Source organism: Thalia democratica, chromosome 4, assembly GCF_965202585.1.
Source record: "Thalia democratica chromosome 4, ktThaDemo2.hap1.1, whole genome shotgun sequence".
NCBI lineage: Eukaryota > Metazoa > Chordata > Thaliacea > Salpida > Salpidae > Thalia > Thalia democratica.
Window position 1 is genome coordinate 64,049,293 of NC_139168.1, and position 19,323 is coordinate 64,068,615.

The window sequence follows — 19,323 nt, forward strand, 5'->3', positions numbered from 1 at the left end:
AAAATTAAAAAAAAATATTTATTTTTGGTTCTAATACCATTTGATGAAAAAAACAAAAAAAAACCTTTATTTTTGGAGGGACCCCATGAAAAAATTCCAACCCCAAATTAAATAATTTTTTTTTAAAATTAAAGGCAAAGGTGTGTTCTCTAAAATAAGAAAAAAAAATTTTAGATAGCTTTTAAGATAAGGAAAATAATTGACATTAAAGTTTTATGTTTTTTGAAAAATTAATAAATTTTCCTATAACAATAACTTTATGCTCGTATTAAATTCATAGTTAATAAAAATTTAAGACATTTTGGGTAAAAACATATTTATTTAAAAAATTATTATCAAGTACCAAGATAGATTTAAAATATAAAATAACAGTACTTTGCAAAATTTATAGTTCAAAAGCAACAATATAAAGTTATATAACTCATAGTGTTTTTAAAGTTTATTAGAAAACAAATAATAGTAGTTTAATAAAAAAACAACTCTATATGTAAAAAAATCCAAAAATTTCATATAATTACTAAAATAACAATTTAGATAATTTTATGATAACATTTTACAAAAAACTTTTTTATCAGTTTAAGACGTGCTTTAAAATCTAACACAATAAAAAAATTTAGCAAGACCTTTTAGAAAGTTAATTTTATCTATACCTTTTAACTTAAAGCTTAGAAATAACCTTAAAAAACGTAAATTAGAACAAGTCATAAATCTATATTCTATAAACTAAGTATTTTTCCTATACAGCAAATTATCTAAAACTACTTATAATATGTAAAGTTAAATCACTGTTTAAGCATTCTTTCTATTCCTTCATTGTCCATCAGTTCTGTGGCAACTATAGTGTCCATGATAGATATCACCTAAAACATAATAGTGTTAAATTAATAAAGGTTTTTTAAGTATTTTTAAAGTAACTTTGTATGTAAGTTTAAAAAATGTTGAACTTAAATTTATTGTTGTTTAGTATTCAGACGTTGAGAAAGATTTTTTCAATGTACATAAACATTTAAATAGTAGTTTTTAACAGACTTTTATTAAACAATATAAAAATGTCAAAGTATATTGGCTAAACACGTTTTAAGGACATCTATCTTTAAGCATAAAAAAATAATTGAGTATTTACAAAAACTAGCCACAGTTTAGGGTAAAAGTAAAAATTTATACAGCAATTTAAGTAGAAGGTAAACAATAGAAAATTTTGATGATCCTCATTAGTATAAACAAAAGTTGAATGTAGTCAACGTAATCAATAAACAACAATAATATTTAAGAAACAAAAAACTTTATGAAATTATTAAAAATAAATTGCATTAAATTAATAAAAAAATTTCGGACTAGTATTAGTCAGTTTTGAGTAAAAAAAAAGCAAGATCAAAAAAAAATCATCATCTTTCTACTAGACCAGGGGAAAACTGCAGTCCACGGGTCTCATGAAGGGCAAAAGTGTGGCCCGCGAAATAAAATTTATGAAACATACACTAAATATTCCGAGGTTTGAAAAGAGCAAAAAAGGTCTAAGGTTAAGTATAGGGGAAATTCGAAACTTACACAAGGTACTTTGGAAGAGTAAAAATTGAAACTACAACTGCGGCCCACAAATATTTTATTCACGAAATACAGCCCGCAACCACCAAACGCCTGCTGATCCTGAAATAGACTAAGGTTTTTTATTACTTTAAAAATAGATAAAGTAAGTTAACTTTGTTTCTTTCAATGAACTTTCTGTACAGTATTTCAGTTTTGTTAACCCTTTTGACTTTTATAAAAGTAAAAATTTGAAGAGTTATTAAAAAGAAAGAAACAGTGTTTTTTTTTACGTAAACTTGTGGTCTAATCTAGTTCAGGGTTACTTTACACGTTTTTTTCATAAGGCCCCCTCTAAAGAAATTAAAAAAGCAATGGCCCCCTCCAAAAAGATATTTAAAAAAAATTCGCGAAGGTCATTTTATTTTCTGCTCTTCATGATCAACTCCACTTTATATAGTGTAAGTTTCAAATCATGGTTGTATGTACACCTAATTTTCTAAAATAGCCAACTTTGGGAGCCCTGGACTGGTGTAAGTTTGAAAATTTCCTTTAATACCTAGTGTAAGTTTCAAAACTAATCTTAAATATTCCTTAGACCTCAGTTTTACTTTTTATTATCAACTCCAGAATATAAAGTGTAAGTTTCAATTTAATACCCCTGTTGCTTCTTTGCGGCTTATGGCCCACTTTGGGCAACTATGATCTGGTTAAACCATTTTCACAGCTTCTGCAACAAGTTAAGGTCCTGTGTTTTAAGGCAAACGAATTTTTAGATCATAGGTAAAACTGCAAGTAGTTAAATTCTAAAATCTCGAAGAAATAAACAAAAACCATCACTCGGTAAACTTAGGGATGAGTAAAAATAGATAATTTGTATTTTAACTTGGATGTGCAACTATAGTATGAAGTTTTCAAAATTCTTTTTAATCAGGAAACCTTATGAAGTGGAAAAGTATTAAAGGTTTTAAATAACTTGAGAGTTACAAATGTTGTTAAAATAAAATAAAATTTCAAATCTATTATTATTAAATTTTTAGACATTTCTAGTTAAAAAAGTTTAATTACCTTTCAACCCTGAAAAATTAAGATGTTTATCTCATTGTATTAATATATAATTTTATAAAGTCCGAAAACTTGACATAAAAAAAGTAGCCTCTCAAACATAATAACGTAAACTTTTTTTAATACACTTAATTTATTTGATTAAATCAGTTTCGTTAAAAAAGGGAGATAAAAGCTTAACTTTTTATTATAAAATCAAGCTTTAAATTTACAAAAAAATAAAAACTGCATGCATGCTGTTTACCTTTGCCTTATTATTTAAAGTCAATGTAAAGTCAATGTAAAAGTCAAATAAATATAAAGTACTTAAACGTTTGCAAGAAAATTGCAAAAACCAAAATTCATTCTATTAGCCTACGCAAATCAGTTGTATGAGTTGTTTTTTTTTTAAGTGTTTTTATTATTACTAAAAATCTTTAAATCGTTAAAAATACATCTAACTAACAAGTTTAGACTCTGAAGAAGCCATAAGTAAATTTTTAGATCTTAAAAATAAATATAAAGTATTTGAACGTTTGCAAGAAAATTGCAAAAACCAAAATTCATTCTATTAGCCTATGCAAATCAGTTGTATGAGTTGTTTTTTTTTTAAGTGTTTTTATTATCACTAAAAATCTTTAAATCGTCAAAAATACATCTAACCAACAAGTTTAGACTCTGAACAAGCCATAAGTAAATTTTTAGATCTTAAAAATAAATAAAAAGTACTTAAACGTTTGCAAGAAAATTTCTTTAAAAAATTATGTAATACGTATATGTATACTTTTATATACACTGCTAACTTCTTGTTAATAGAAAAACTGTAAAAGAATAAGTAAATTGATTTTTTTATTTTAAATTTCTTGCCTTCCATAAGCATGATGGCTCCAGATTTATTTAGAATTTATTTCAAGATATTAAAAGTAAATTTTTATTATTCTTTAATATAGAAAAAAGTATAATTTAAGATTAAAAATGTTTTTAATTGTACAAAATTACCATAAATCTACTGTTGTAAAATTTAATTATGTTAAAAACTAACAAAAATCAGAAAAAAACACACAGGATTTTAATGTATATGTTTATTTTTTAGGTTTTAACTAAAATTTCAAAATGCAGTTTTTTTTTCAGATTTCAAGGTGAATTGGTTACCTCTTAAGGGAAAATATGAAGCAAAAAAGTTATTTTAAACTTTTCGAGTAAAAACCAACTGGTGGCTTAGAAATTAATGAGAATAAGGTCAACATAAAAAGATTTATGCCAAGTTTTATACATACCCATCCAGTATAATAATTTTGTTTTGACTATTCTTTAAAAGAGTTGGCCTTCTTTGAAGTTAAAAATATAACCTTGTTTAGATCAGTTTTGCTTAAGTTTGCTATAGTTTACATAAACATAGTAAAAATTATAGCAAAAAACTTTAAAAAGTTACTCTTGTTGAGTTTAAACATTTAAAAATGCCCATCTTGTAACAAAATTTCTAAATGAAAACAAATATTATGAGTAAAAAAAACTATGCCTGAAACTTAGGTAATTTATCCAAACAAGGCACAGTTTTTCAAAAAAGGTCAAACTTACCTGAGTTAGACTGATTCAACCTGAATTCTTATTTAATTTAAACCTAGCTTGAGCGTGTAACCTGGGCGTGTGGAAACTCTGTTTTAAATAAAGAGCAGGTTCTCTGTAAATTTAGTATTCAAAATGTGAACATATAAATCATAATTATGGTTACAAATGGAACTTGTACAAAGTATATAAAAAAGTTTCAAAAAATAAAACAATTGTAAATACTTATAAAATAACTTATAAATATATATGTGTAGGGGTAAATTTTGCATTTAAATTAAAATATATAATATATGTATAACAATTAAAACAATATAAATTACTGTTAAGAAGTATAAATCCTTCTTTTTGAAAAAAATTTCTACAATGAATACTTCTATTAAATCTATTTAGATTCACAGTATTATTTATTCTATTACTATTTTTAATTTTAAAAACTAAATTATCTACATTTTTTCAATGAACATGTGCTGAATTATTATGTTTTACAATTTTTTCTTTCTAAACTTTTACTCAACATTCACAAGCATAACAAGTAAAAAAACTACCAAGGTAAAACTTTAAGTAGATAATTAATTTTAATTCTTTTTTCTCAAAGGTATTTATTTTACTATTTAAACAAAACTTAAATTTAATACAACAAAAATCTTTTTCTCAATAAATTGCAATACATATACTAGTTTAAACTTTATCTTCCGTTTATTTTTCATATATCTAAAATTAACTCACACTTTTTAAAAGTATAAGCTTTTATAGATTTATTTTTATAGACATAGATTTTAAAATAGTGTATCTCAGAGTTAAAAACTTTAATACCTAACAGAATTCTGTTTTTGTTTTAACATAAGCAGAAAGCATAATTGAATTTTTTAAATTTTATTAGAACAGGTTTGCCAAATAATATTTATTAAGTTTTGCTTATACTAACAACAAATATAACTTTAGTTTTTATTAACAAACTGTAGCATTTTAACCAAGTACTTTTGTTTGTTTTATTTTTTTTTATAAAAATCGCCACATAATTACTTAAACACAACATGTAAAAACAAAAAACATCTTTTTTCAGTATTTAAAAATCGTTTTTTTATGACAACCTTGATGGCAAGTAAATTATAGTAAACTAATTTATAGAAAAAATATTCTAATTTAACTATAACTAAATTAACTGAATTGGCTTATTTTTAAATTATGAATTGGCTTTAAATATTAGAGAATCATAAAACTGCAATAAAAAAATCATATACAAGCAATTCGCTTTTCATAATTTTATATTTAGTAGTAGTGATAACTAATAAAAACGTTTGAATGAAATCAAATACATATCCATTTACTTTTGTCCCTTATGTTTTAACAATCTACATTTGCTATAGACCAGTTTTGACTTTTGTTCTAAATTAAAAATTTTAAAACTGTTAAAAGTTCACAACATCAAATAAAGACTCTTATCTAAACTATTTTGACTAGAATAGAACTTATTTTGATAAGTAATTTTATACTGTATGTTACATTTAAAATAGACAAGTTTGCCAATTTACTTGGTATCCTGGAAAAACCTGGAATTCGACAATTTACGCAAAAAAAACCTTGATTTTGGGAAATTTTGAAAAAAAACTGGAATTTTAAAACTTTTTGTTGTTCAGTAGTAAAATTTCGATTTGACTCGAAAAATTTATCAAATAAACAATTTTAAATTTTAGTCAAATTTTTTTTATATTAGAAAACATATTTAAAGTACATTACAGTATCTTATCAATTTTTTTATACTTTTTAACACAGTTTCTTACCTTAAACATAACTTAAAACTAAAATAAAAACCAAAAATTTTGAAAAAATGAGTGGCAACCCCAAATAGATAATATTTGAACAAATTTTACAATTTTTATAATTTGAAGATAATTTAATAATTAGTAGCTAGATATTGTCTACCTATAAGTAAGTCAATTGTTATCTGTGTAGTGTATAATGGTTATTGATAATGCTTAATGTTGACAAATTAATGCAATAACTTAGTTATTGTTTTACTGATACAACATGTCAGTACTAATGCTATAATATATAGCTTTATTTATATGACAAGTTTTATAGAAACGTTTAAGTCAAACTAAAATAATGTTTTTAAGCTTCTAAACTTATTTTTTTTTAAATAGCTTTTAAATAATTAAACAGTGAATGTTTTAGGTCCAAATGACATAAAAAAAATTATACACAATTATAGTTGTTTTGAATGTCACTTGTTTTTACTACAGCTGTAAATTATGGTCAGTGGATATACATTTAATGAAATTCAGAAGTCTGTGCTGTAAAAATAATCAATGTTTCAATAAATATAACATAACTGAATTTTCTAATTTAAAAAAGTTTTTTTTTGATGTATACATCAAACATTTTAATTATTATAAGGCAGAGTTCATCTGTTATTAAAAAAAAGATTTCCTTTTAAATTGTAGACATATATGTATTTCATTTAAAAACTGCTCCTAAATTCACTTATTAATATGATGTTTTCTTCAAATATCCTGTTCTATTACTAAAATAATTGTAATACTAATTTACAACTCACTGTATTGTTGTATCTGTTAAACATTTTCTAGTTGTTTGCATATTTCAAATATTCATAGTTTTTTTGTATTACTTAACATTTAAAACAATAATTCAGAAATTAAATTATACCACTGTAAAAACTTGTTGATATTTAAATCAATTTACAAACTTGTTGCTTTATTTAAGAAATTAAAATACTCAACATCTATGTATAAAAAAAATAAAGTCAATTCGTTTTATAGTTTTTTATTGTTGCTTATCTTATAAAAAGATGGGTTACTACAAATCAAACTTTCATACCAATTTGTGTTTATTAAAGAATACTATAGTGAAAAGTAAGTGTATCTAACCAACACATGGCAACAAATTGTTCTTGAAATAAGTTTGAAACTTAATTATGTGTTGTGTGTATATTAAACAAATTTAAAGTCAATTTATTGATTCAATGTTTAAAATTTTCCTTTATGTTAACAACTTTTTGATAATTGTTTTTTAATGAATCAAAAACTTTATCTAGAAGTAGTCATTATGAGTTACCAGTTATACCGTGGCACTACACTGGGAAGCTATCTGCAAGAAACACTGGATGAACTTCTTCAACAGCAGGCCATTACACCAAAAGTTGCAATGGAAGTTTTGCAAGAGTTTGACAAATCTATCAACAAGGTTGCATGTGTGTTATTTTTTATATAATTTTAATTAAATAAATGAATTTCTTGGTCATGTTAAAATTTCCCTTGTTAAACTAAACTTATAACAGTAATTAGTGTTTGGAAATTATTGTTCCTTGTGTGAAAACTTTTCATTAGTTAACATAAAAATTAACATTGTTCAAAAGTCTAGTTTATTAGTATATATAGGCTCAAGTAATTATCTAATTAAAATTAATTTTAACAATGTTAATTGTAGGCATAACGCTTTATTTAACATAACAGTTAAATAAAATTGATAAAATTCTCATAAGTAATTTTCAAAGCAGTTTGGTTTTTAAACCAAAAATGAATTAATCTTTTAGAAGTATTAAGTTTAATGATAAACAATTTTTTATTTCTTTGTATTAAAAATAAAACTTATTTGCAGTTTTCTTACCATAATTGGCTGTTCTGATAAATAAAACACTTTTTATATAATTTAAAACTAGAATTGAAGTGTTTTATTTTTCAGGCTTTGAATAACAAAATAAGAAACAGAGTAACTTTCAACGGAGTTCTTAAGTCGTATAGGTCGTGCGATAATGTTTGGACTCTTCTTATAGAAGATGGAGTGTACGAAACTGGAAGTAGTAGAAATAGATTAATTAAATGTGATAAGGTCAAAATAGTTGCTTGTGAAGCAAAGGAAAATTCAAAGTAGTCTACTAAAAGAAAATGATTGAAAATTATAACAATATTTTGTCTCCCTCGAAATTTTGTTTTTTGTTAGGTAATTTGTCTGGATAACTAAGCATAATGTTATTTTTATATTGGTCTTTATGTTTATACTTAATTGTTTTTTTTTAAGGTCGTAAAAAATATTACAATTTAGTAGAAATTTACAAAAAAAATTGAGTTAAAAACTATGTCCTTGGTTTATTACATCTTGTTTTTTTAAACAAACCATGTTTACTTAATGTATTACACACTAATTTTGTTTACAAAAGTACTGTTTTATACCTTATGAAATAAACTACAAACGTTTATGTCCAACACTATTGTCTCTTTTTAACTTTCAGACAACAACAAAAATATTTTAAACAGTATCATAAATTTATTGTGTTAGTATATAACAGGGTTTCCCAAACTCATTTACTAAATCGCCCCCTTTTCAGTAACTTGAAAAAAAAATCGCCCCCACGATTTTACAAAGTAGTTTTTCTTTTGAGTACAAACTTTTAAGCTAAAAAAAGTTGTGTTCGAAGTAGTTTAGAGGGCTTTAAAAAATAATTTACAGTTATTTTCTTAGAAACCCAGTAAAGTGTATTAAAATACTTAATTATTAAAAAGCCTTGAGTAATCTGTAATCAATCCTGTTTAAATATGATCAGTTTTGAAACTATTAAAACTTTTAGGTCAGTGGTAGACAACTTTTGTAGTCAGCAATTCATATTTACTAAAAAACATTTTCTATTTTCAACTCGTTAGAAAATGTAATTGCGGGCTGCATGATTTAGAAAAATTACAAATAAGAAAATTAAAAAACACGAGCAAAATTGTAATAAAATGATTTAGTATTATTGTGATCTAGGAAATACTTTTGTGAACTGAAAACGAAATGAAAGCGTATATCAAAATATTAAATATCAAAAAACTAAATTTTATTTATTTTACACAGGTAGTTTTTAATTTACTTAGCGGGTCGAAATTCGACTGGATCTGAGCCGTACGTTACCCACCTGAAATCTTAACTTAAACCTGCCATTTTAATAATACCTCATATAACAAATTTCGGACATTTAGAAGTTAATACTAAGTAACTTATTTAAGCCGCACAAAATACTTAAATTACTTTATAAATAGGCTTTTTAAAAATATCTATACCAGAGATTAAAAAACTATAAAAGAATTAATAGTTTATTTTACACATAATGAAATAAATATTAAAACATTATTTCTGATCTAGTTAAAGAAAGTTTGACCGACTGGTTGATTATCTCACATGAAAAGTGGTTTCATCAACAGCTTCAGTTAATGCAGTAAATTTACTAATTTCAATGCTAAATATATTGTAAGCAAGTTAGTTGTAAAGTTAAAAATTTAATTTTTAACTTTTTAAACTATTTGTTTCGTAGTAGAATACCATGAAATAGCATTTGACTTGGAATAATCTTTAGGGAACTAAACCTTAATTCTAACAACTTTTTTTCTTTATTTAAATTCAAAAAAAAATCCAATGTTTTACAGTTTATTCTGTGAATAGAAAGTAATCAATTAAAAAAAACTTTTAACTAGGTTTAAATTTTGTTTTGTAATTGCAGCAGTCTTTTTGATGGCTTATTTAATTCTTTTTAAAAAGTTTTTTTTCTAGCTATTAGCCTACAATAATCTAACAGAGGAAAATAGTGAAAAACTAAAAGCTAGTGTTGAAGTATTAAAATAAACTAAGTATATTCTAATTGCTGATATATATTGAATTAAGATAAAACAAAAAAACAGTTGTATTAATAGTTTAAAACTCCTTATATTATAATAAACTTTTGAACAATAATAAATGAAGTTAGAAAGTAAAATTGTTTTTAAGAAACTTTTAAATGAAAGAGAAGAAAAGTCATTTCAAATAGAGACCGCAAATTTATACTCTTTTAAAACCAAAAAAATCTTTTTAGAAATAAAAGCTTTAATGGTTGTCAAAATATTACAATCAGATAATAGTTTTATAGTGATATAAGTTGTATACAGATTAAACTAGTAATAACAAAAACCTGTCAAATAAAGGTCTTTCAAACAAATACTTTAATCACTATGCTATAAAAATTTTTAGTGTAACGTAAAACAACAAATATCAACTACAAAATTAACCAGTTCAGAATAAAATTATCAAAATCTTTAAAACATAAACCATTTAATAAAAATAGTAGACTTCCGCTTGAGTTGCACTTTGAAAAAAATCAAAAAGTGCAAACTCAAAAAATTATTACTATATTTTTTTCACAAAATGACAAATTTCAATTTGTTATATGCAATGATGTTATGAATAAACATAAAATCCACTAAAACATAAAACAAACATTCATAAAAAAAAGATCTATATAAGCTATTAAATATTATATATATTTTGTTTATAAATATTTAGTTAGTAATAGACTTTACTTTAGTTAAAATTAAGAAAATATAAATTTGCACTTTTTTTTGGGTAAAAAGTGCGAACTCAAGAGGAAGTCTACCATAAATAATATTTATTAGCATTATGCAAACCTGTTGTAGAATAAATAGCTTAATAAAGTTGTTATCATAAAAAGACTACTTAAATACAATAAAAACCAGGTTATTTAAGAAATACTTCAAAAGATCAAATAAAATTAAAAAACTTTCATAAAATAATGTCTGCTACTTAAGTCTAATATAATGTGAAGGATGAGGAATATGACTGCTCGCAAGTTTTTCTAATCTGATTCTTAATTAGTAAAATAGAGCCTTAAGTCACCTCCTTTATAAATATCTAGATTAGACCTTTTGCTCAAGATGTTGATAACTGAACTGAAAGCTTTCTCAACAACATAGCTAGAAGGAAAAGCTATAAACAACAATCTAAATTCCTCTAAAATGATTGGATACTTTTGCCTTAGTTTTTGTTGAGTCCAAAAGCTTTCATATCGTCCTTTGGAAGAATTTACTTTAAGTTCAAGGTCAGTCTGTAAGTCGTTTACTTCAAAATTATTTGACTCGAAGGGATCCTTACTTTTATCTATATGATAGCTTTTTTGTGTCAAATCTAAATTTTACTACTTAATATGTTAAAATTCTTAAAAATTCCAGATGTTTTCCAGGTTTTTTTTTGCTTAAATTGTCAAATTCTAGGTTTTTCCAGGTTTCTAGGTAATTTGGCAAGCCTGTATAGTTTTATTTCTTAGACTAACTTAGTGACTTTTCACAAAGCAACTTGAAATATCATGAGGTGATAGTTAGTAATAAATAACATAGATTTTTACAAACCATTTATAACCCCATATAACATATATTTCAGGTAGTAAAATAGTGAGAGGGATTCCAATCGTCTATGATATATGTAATTGTTTTATATGGAAAATATAAATGAAAATATAGTATTTACTTGAAAGTAGGAGTCGTAAGCACTAGATTTTTTATTTTTTTTCATAAATAAAATAAACTTTTTTGTTTAAGTTTTACCTCAGGGTCAAATAATTAATAGCAAGCTAAAAATAGTAATTTAGCAAGAAAAAAAGTAAAAATCTTATGACAACCCAAAATTTTAAAATCGCCCCCTTTTCGCCCCCTTACTAGTTATCGCCCACCCTTTCGCCCTCTTACTAATTATCGCCCCCCAAAATACTAAAATCGCCCCCAGGGGGGCGATATCGCCCACTTTGGGAAACCCTGGTATATAAAGTATCATGTAGCTTAAATGTTTTACACAGTGTTTGAACTACAGGTACGTTTAAAACTCGAGTCAATAATACTTTTATATTATATTTTATGAATTTACTGAAAAATCTAATAATTATTAGGTAGCATACTAAATTGAAAAAAAAAAAATTCTTAAATGTTATATCTTTATTAAAAAAGTGACCTGCATTTAAATTTATGTTTTTGGCACTTTAGCTAGTTTGTTCAGATCATTATTTTCGAGATAGTATAAAGAAATAAACATAGATATCATCCATATCCCAACTGGTATAAATATTACGCATTTTTTAAAAAGTTCTTCTGATTTTCTTAAATTTCTAAGATAAGTCGCTTGTAAAAACTCCATGATTATACATCATGCCACAGAAAATACCTTTTCAATGTAAAACACATATAAAGAATAGTATTCTCGAGTCAGTTTTTTATGAGTTCCTGCGTAGTTGAAAAAATCTTGTGGGCTTTATTGTATAGCAAAAAGGCTTCTGCAGACTGAAGGTACGTAACAAATTATATTAGCCAATGAAAATGATAGAATTATTAATAACAACACTAGTAATGTGATTAAAACCCGAACTGAAAATTTTTACAAAAAAAGGTAATTACTTTAAAAACCGCGTTAGACTTGATGCTGCAGTTTGTCGCTATGTGACGTCATCAATTAGAAATGTTATTAAAAAACTAACGAAATGGTAATGAATTAAATAAAAACTAAAGCTTATAAACGATATCCTAACTTTTTTAGTTTTAATAAACAACAAAAGAAAAATTGTTAAATTTAGAAGCCTGAATGTTAACACAAATATACAAGTTTGTACTTTTTATTCAATGAGCGGTTTTTCAAGATTAAAACAGCCATGCAAAATAAGTCAGTAATGAAAGTACTGCAAACGATGGTCAGTATTGATTTTTTACTGTATTTACTAACATTAGTATGTACTTATCAAAATTTTATCGTAAAAACAATAGCTTAACTAAATTAACAATGTCTTCAGATATATATTTTTTTTCTTAAAAGGTTAGAGACATATTAGTTTATTAAGTTTAAATACTTAAAATTAAACTATTTTTTTACAAAATATAAAAACAATAAAAAAAAATTTAGCTGTATTTTAATATTTTTTTTTAATTCTTCGAAAGTAAATTCTTTCCATTGGCAGTTTAACTTTATAATATGAAAATATTTTTATCTAAGTTTTTTTTAGTCAAGTAAAGAAAGTAGTTACAATTCTACCATTATAATTTCATATGAGTAATTGTTTTTTTTTTCAATAAATAGTTTTTTAGATGACTTATTTATATTTGGAACATAAATGTATGGAAGAAAAAAACTTTAATATTTCTTACATTGACAGATTCATAAACATTTTTGTTATTTATTTAAATTATTTGTTAAAACTTTTTATAAGTTATGAACTTATGCGTTTAATTAGTTTTTTAAATTAGCTAAAATTTAACTTTAAACTTTTTAAATTATGTATTTAATAAAATTCCACATTTATCCAAATACCTAATAGCTTGTTTATAAAATACTTCATTATTTAAGTCTCACAAATGTTAAAAACATAAAAAAGAAAATAAGACTACCAAGATCACAAATTCAACTTATATATTTTACTATTTAAATAAATACAAAAAATAAAAAAATCTAAATTTATTTACAAAGTAAGAAGTTACGGTATAATAGAATTTGAACAAATTTCTAGAATTGGCACAGCTTTATAGTTTTAAAACTAATATCTAAGGTTTGCGAGCTTTTATAAGAATTAATCAAAAGATAACCATTAAATATCCGAAGCTGCTTCATAAAATAAATTTTTAATTTCAATTTATTCATTTTTATTCTAGATTAGGCTTTAATACTTTTGTTTTATAATCAAAAACAAAGAGTAGTATTTTTATTTTTAGTTGTACACAATACTATTATTCATGCGAATGTTAGTATATATGAGACATATAAATATTTTTTTTTTACATTTTTACCTGGAGGTGGCTAAAATTCGTTTATTACATTAAGAGAAAACACTATATGTATTCAAACGTATTAACAAGTTTTAATTGTTTTTTATTTCTATTATATATAATTTGCTTAAGTTTAAGTAATGATACTTTTATTACCTATTTTCATGTGAAATTTTCTATACATAGTTATTTTTTTTAACTAAAAAATATTACTCAATTTAGTGTGAACTAAGAGGCTTATTTAAATAATAATAATGATGAAAATGTCAAAGCTTCTCATCATTACAATCAATAGTTAGAAATATAAGAAAACCTTATGTATAGTTCTGCTTTATCTTAAACTAATATTAATTCATAAAATCACTTGTTAGTTTAAAACGGGTGCAAAACAAACTTTTTAAGAAATTTAAACTAAACCCTTGACTGCTACATGATTTAATTAATCAATTACTAACCATTGTAGCTACGTAACTTATTATCTTACGGCATGAGTTATAGTTTTAGTATGTTAAGCAGCAACTTTGTTCTTAGATAAAATAAAAGCAGCTTTCAAAATTTTGTAGACCAGTTAGGATTTAACATTTTCTTTGTAAATGCATTTATTTTTATAAAAAAATTTCGGCTTCGATCGTTTAAAATTTGAAAAAAAAAAGTTTAAAAACTAATATCCTTTCAGTAGCAATAAATGAACTAAACACTTAAAAAATTATATTTTTTTGTTCATTTTGATTAGTTTTAATTAAAATTTCTAGTCTTGCAGACTTTTAGCTGTAGTACCAAATAAGTTTAATTTATTATTTAAGTATAAACTATCTTAAAATTTATCAATGTAATCAGTACTAGTGTTAGTTTAATACTAAGACTGTTTACTTAATAAAAGAAATATCATAAGCTTAGTATCACATTTTTTAGTTGAATCTATCAGTTTTTTTCAAAAAATGTATTTCTATGCGTAAATACGTAAATTATAGGCAGTAAAAACTAAAAACGACGTTTATATAACGGAAGACCTACGTACATAAACAAAAAAAAAGTTCATAATACAAAAATTTGTGCAGTTGAAAAAAAAAATATTAAAACTTTTCAAAAACGCAATTTCGAATATTAAAAAAGAATTTCATTTGCCTATATTGCCTATATATAATGTACTACTTCTTCTAGTAAAAGCTTTTCAATTATTGTTTGAGCTGATTATTCTTTCCCAGACCTTTTTTCGGTGGTCACACTTGAACACGTGACTTATCTGCCCGCCTACCCGAGATATTCTGTTCTTAAACCGCTGCTTATCTGCCATGATTCTGGCAATGTCGCTTTTTCTATACACCCGCAATTCTTCTGCATACTCCAGTGGGTCTTCTACTGCTAACGTGACAAGGTCTTCTGCAAATTTCACCTGTAAAATTTCAAAGTCAATAAGTTACACTTTAAAGTTAAATGTTGCTTCATAGAATAACTAAGCATTTATACGAGTGACTGAAGTCAAGACAAATTTTTTACAAGTTTGAGATTTTCTGCTTGAAACAATCAGTAAAACAAAACTAATAAAACCTTGACAATCATTAAATCTAACAAACCATTGTTTCTTTCTTAGGACAAAATACTTCAAAGGGGTTTTGGAGTTTCTCCTCAAATAAACTATCACTGAAATTTGTCGTGGGTGAGCCGCAAATGTCATTCAAGTTTTCAAATTGGTCAGTTTTAGCATCAGATTTCTCTGAGAGATCACTCCAGCTTCCCTCTTCTTCACTGTCAAGAGAGTTGCTCCTAAATAAAGCCGTGTTGCTGTGAACAGCTGTAACGCTTTTTCTATAAACTTGTAATTCTTCAGCACATTCTAAAGAATCTAATGTAACAACGTTTTCTACAGATGTTACCTGTTAGTTTTAAAGTGGTTTATTCCTACTTTAACTGAAACTTAAAACAAAACTATATTAAGGCTAACTAAATTATAAAAAATACAGCAGCAGACCATTTATATACTTTGTTGTAATAAATCTACTTATTATATTGACTTTTATTCCAAAAACTAGGCTTTGAGGGCTGAAAATTTGAGTAAGCTCAAATTTAAAGGAAACAAAAAATTTACCAAAACGGACTATCAATCGTTGCTTAGTTAACTATTTAAAAGACAATATTAGTTTATACCAATTTTAAATCTAACCTTTGCTGATAACTTTGGATTTGCGGAGTTGCAGGGGTTTCCGAAGCTCCTCTCAAAAAAACCATCACTACCAGTTGATACACCGTTTGAACTCCTATCTGAAGAGATCTCATCTTCATAAACTTGTCGGTGATCATAACTAAAGTTTGTTGCTGGTGAGCCAAATATATCGTTCAAGTTTTCAAATTTGTCACTTTCTGCATCGGAGGTCTCTGAAAAATCACTCCAATCGTCCTCATTGGGTTCCGTCGGAATATTTTCGTGGCCTACTGATTCTTTCAGAAGTTCATTGTTGTTATTAGAAGTTTGCTCGGACATAATTACTTTTTGACTTTACTTTAAGATACTGTTCAAAATAGTACTAATTAGCGTTTAATATATATACGCTACAATTAAAGTTAGAAGTCAAAAAAATATGGCTTGTATGTGATTGTGTATTGTAAAATAATATTTTGGTCTACGCAAAGTTCTTACTTTCTTTAATCTGAACAATTTTTATTTCACAACTACTTTTTTTTCAATAGCATAGTTTAAGAAAAATTGAATTAACTGTATTAAGAGTTTATGTTAAATCAATTTTACTATCTAGGAATACAAACTAGTCAGATAATTGTACGTTTAATACAAACAAGCTTAAATAGCTTATTTACAGTTGATAGTTTTGTTCTTTCTTTATATTATATTAATCAGTTTTATCAAAGCATATCAAGCATTTATTTAAATTAGCTAACATTTTTATAGTAACTTTTTTTCATTGTCTACCGCTAAGGTTTGTAACAATTTTGTAACAATTTAATATCTATATAAGTTGATAGTTCCAAATAATGAACACTTTTATTTATTTTCAAAAAATTTGAGCTTATTATACTTTTGTTAAAAACTTATATTTTATGTAAACTAAGCTTAATATATTTTTCTATTTGTTTAAGTTTATCTAAACTATCTAAATACATTGATTAAACTATTAAAATACTAGTACCTAACTAAACTACTTAAATAATGTTTGTATATTTTTGCATAAACTATTGATGAAGAATTTTAAGTTACCTTTTAAAACTTGTTAAAAAAACGTCTTCAACTTTCATTAAAAACAAAATCTATATTTGAAACACTTTTACAAGTCAAATAATTTAAACCATTATTTAACAATGATCCGAGTTTTATTAAAAGTTTTAGTTTTTGATAATTTCAAAAATTTTTTTTAATTTTTTTAGGTAATTCAAAAAACTAAAAATTACTTAAGACATATTAAAAAGTTCCCTCACGGATTATTTTTACTCAAAGAATATAAGTATAAGTTTGTTATTTTTGGCCATTATAAATATTTTTTGGTATTCTTATTAACTAACATCACGCAAATGAGTAAAACTCATACTACAAAAAGAAATAAACTTTTAATGTATAAAAAGAATCATCAAAATTATACTTATATTCTTTGAGTAAAAAATCCGTGAGAGACCTATTAAACTGTTGTAAGTAGTTTTTTTTAATGCCTAAAAAATTTAAACAATTTTTTTTTTAATATCAAAAGCCAAAACTTTTAATAAAACTCGGGTCATTCAAAATTTTGGAAATAACTAGACTGAGTTATCCTGAACCTTATAAACTTTAAACTGTCAAAAGTATACTAAGTGTGTAGGAACTCTTTACAGTGTAGTGTCACATGAACTAACTAACTTAAAATATTTTTTTTGTTGAAGCCATTTTTGTCAGTACATTTTCCCCTAAAATATGCTGAATCATCAATTTGAATTTTTTTTTTTATATTTATACCCTAAACCCTAACCCTCCTTACCCAAACATATTAAAAATTAGTTAGTACATAAAAGTAGTCTCTTTTTGGTCTTTTACTTTGCTTCTACTATAAGAAAATAATGAAATTACAAACTTTGGTTGTCAATATTTAAAAAAAATAGGCTTATTTAGAATAACTGTAATAAAAAACTTAAAGCTAGGACAAAAAAAATACTTATTAACAAACATCACGGAAATGAATAAAAGCTATAATACAATAAGAAATATTTTTCTATGTTTAAAAAAATCATTATAACATTTATAATAACCAAAGATAATCAACTTATACTTATATACTTTGAGTAAAAAAATCCGTGGGTGACCTTTTAAACTGTCCAAAGTAATTCTGATTTCTTTTTTATATAACTAAATTAAACTAATTTAAAATTTTTAAAACTTAAAAACCAAAACTTTTAATAAAACTCGGGTCATTCAAAGTTTTAGAAATAACTTTTAACTAGACTGAATTATCCTGAAATTTATAAAAATGTAAACTGTCCAGAGTAAACTAAGTGTTTGGGAACTCTGTACTGTAGTGTCACTTGAACTAACTAACTTAGAATAAATTATCTTGTTTTTTGCTGGAGCCATTTTTGTTAATTTGTTTTAGTAGGACCTTTTTAAATAAACCATTTTTACCTCTACTCTTCGTATCTTAATAAGTCAATTTTGAGCCATTTTGTTTAATTAGACATTCAACAAGTAAAATGCAATTGCAGACAAGAAACTCTTAACTTCACAAAACCTAAATTTCATATATCTTCTAGGAGAAGATAAATTTTAACTAAAGTAGTTTTTTTTTTGCTTTTTTAGTCTGCTTTTACTATAAGAAACCAATGAAATTACAAACTTTGGTTGTTCATATACTAAACAATAAGCTTTAAAAAAAGAAACTGTAAAAAGAAACTTTTAGCTTAGATAAAACTCTACAAAATAAAGCTAACTTAAAAAAATGACCTCCCCTCGTTTATCTTATAACATAACGAAAAGAGCATAAGTTTTCTGCTTTAACGAAGCTAACTGTTCTTGTGCTGTCTATTTTTGTGAATTGCTTTTATATAATAACTAAGCTAAACAAAATTCTGAGATCACGGCAACATATGCACCCTAATGTACTGTTAAAATAATAGTACTGTTTTATTAATTTGTCTTTACATACTAAGGTTCAAGAAAATATTTAAATTCATCTGTATAATTTATTTAGACACCTGAAGTTCAGGTCCTGAACTATATTTGATTTTTATAAGTTTATTTCTATTTTAAATCAATTTTACATTTAAAGCTGTAGTTTTAGCATACTTAGCTACAACTTACTTTAAAAAAGGCTTTTTCTTTCTAAATACTTTTTAACATTATTTCTGATAAAGCTTCTAAAAAGTTTAAAAACTTTAGCAATTAAAAACACTTAGTTGTACTTAATAGTTTTGTAATTTATTTAGCATACTTTTTTAAGTTTTATATTTTTATTGTTAAAAGCATATTTGCGTCAACCTTAGTCTTTTATGAATTAACGCTAACACCTTACACACTTATAGAATACCTAAATATATATACATATAAGCAGTTTTTTTTGCGAAAATAGTAAAAAAACTAAAGTATTTTCGAAAAACTTGCGTTTATCGCAACATTTCTAAATACTGATGTGTTTTGTTAGCTTAGTTTAAAAACTTTTTT

General features: G+C 24.7%; 1 pseudogene; it reads left to right on the top strand.

Annotated features, from left to right (window-relative positions):
* Positions 1 to 7,203: 7,203 nt before the first annotated feature.
* Positions 7,204 to 8,028, top strand: LOC145833537 (transcription initiation factor IIA subunit 2 pseudogene; annotated as a pseudogene).
* Positions 8,029 to 19,323: the final 11,295 nt, after the last annotated feature.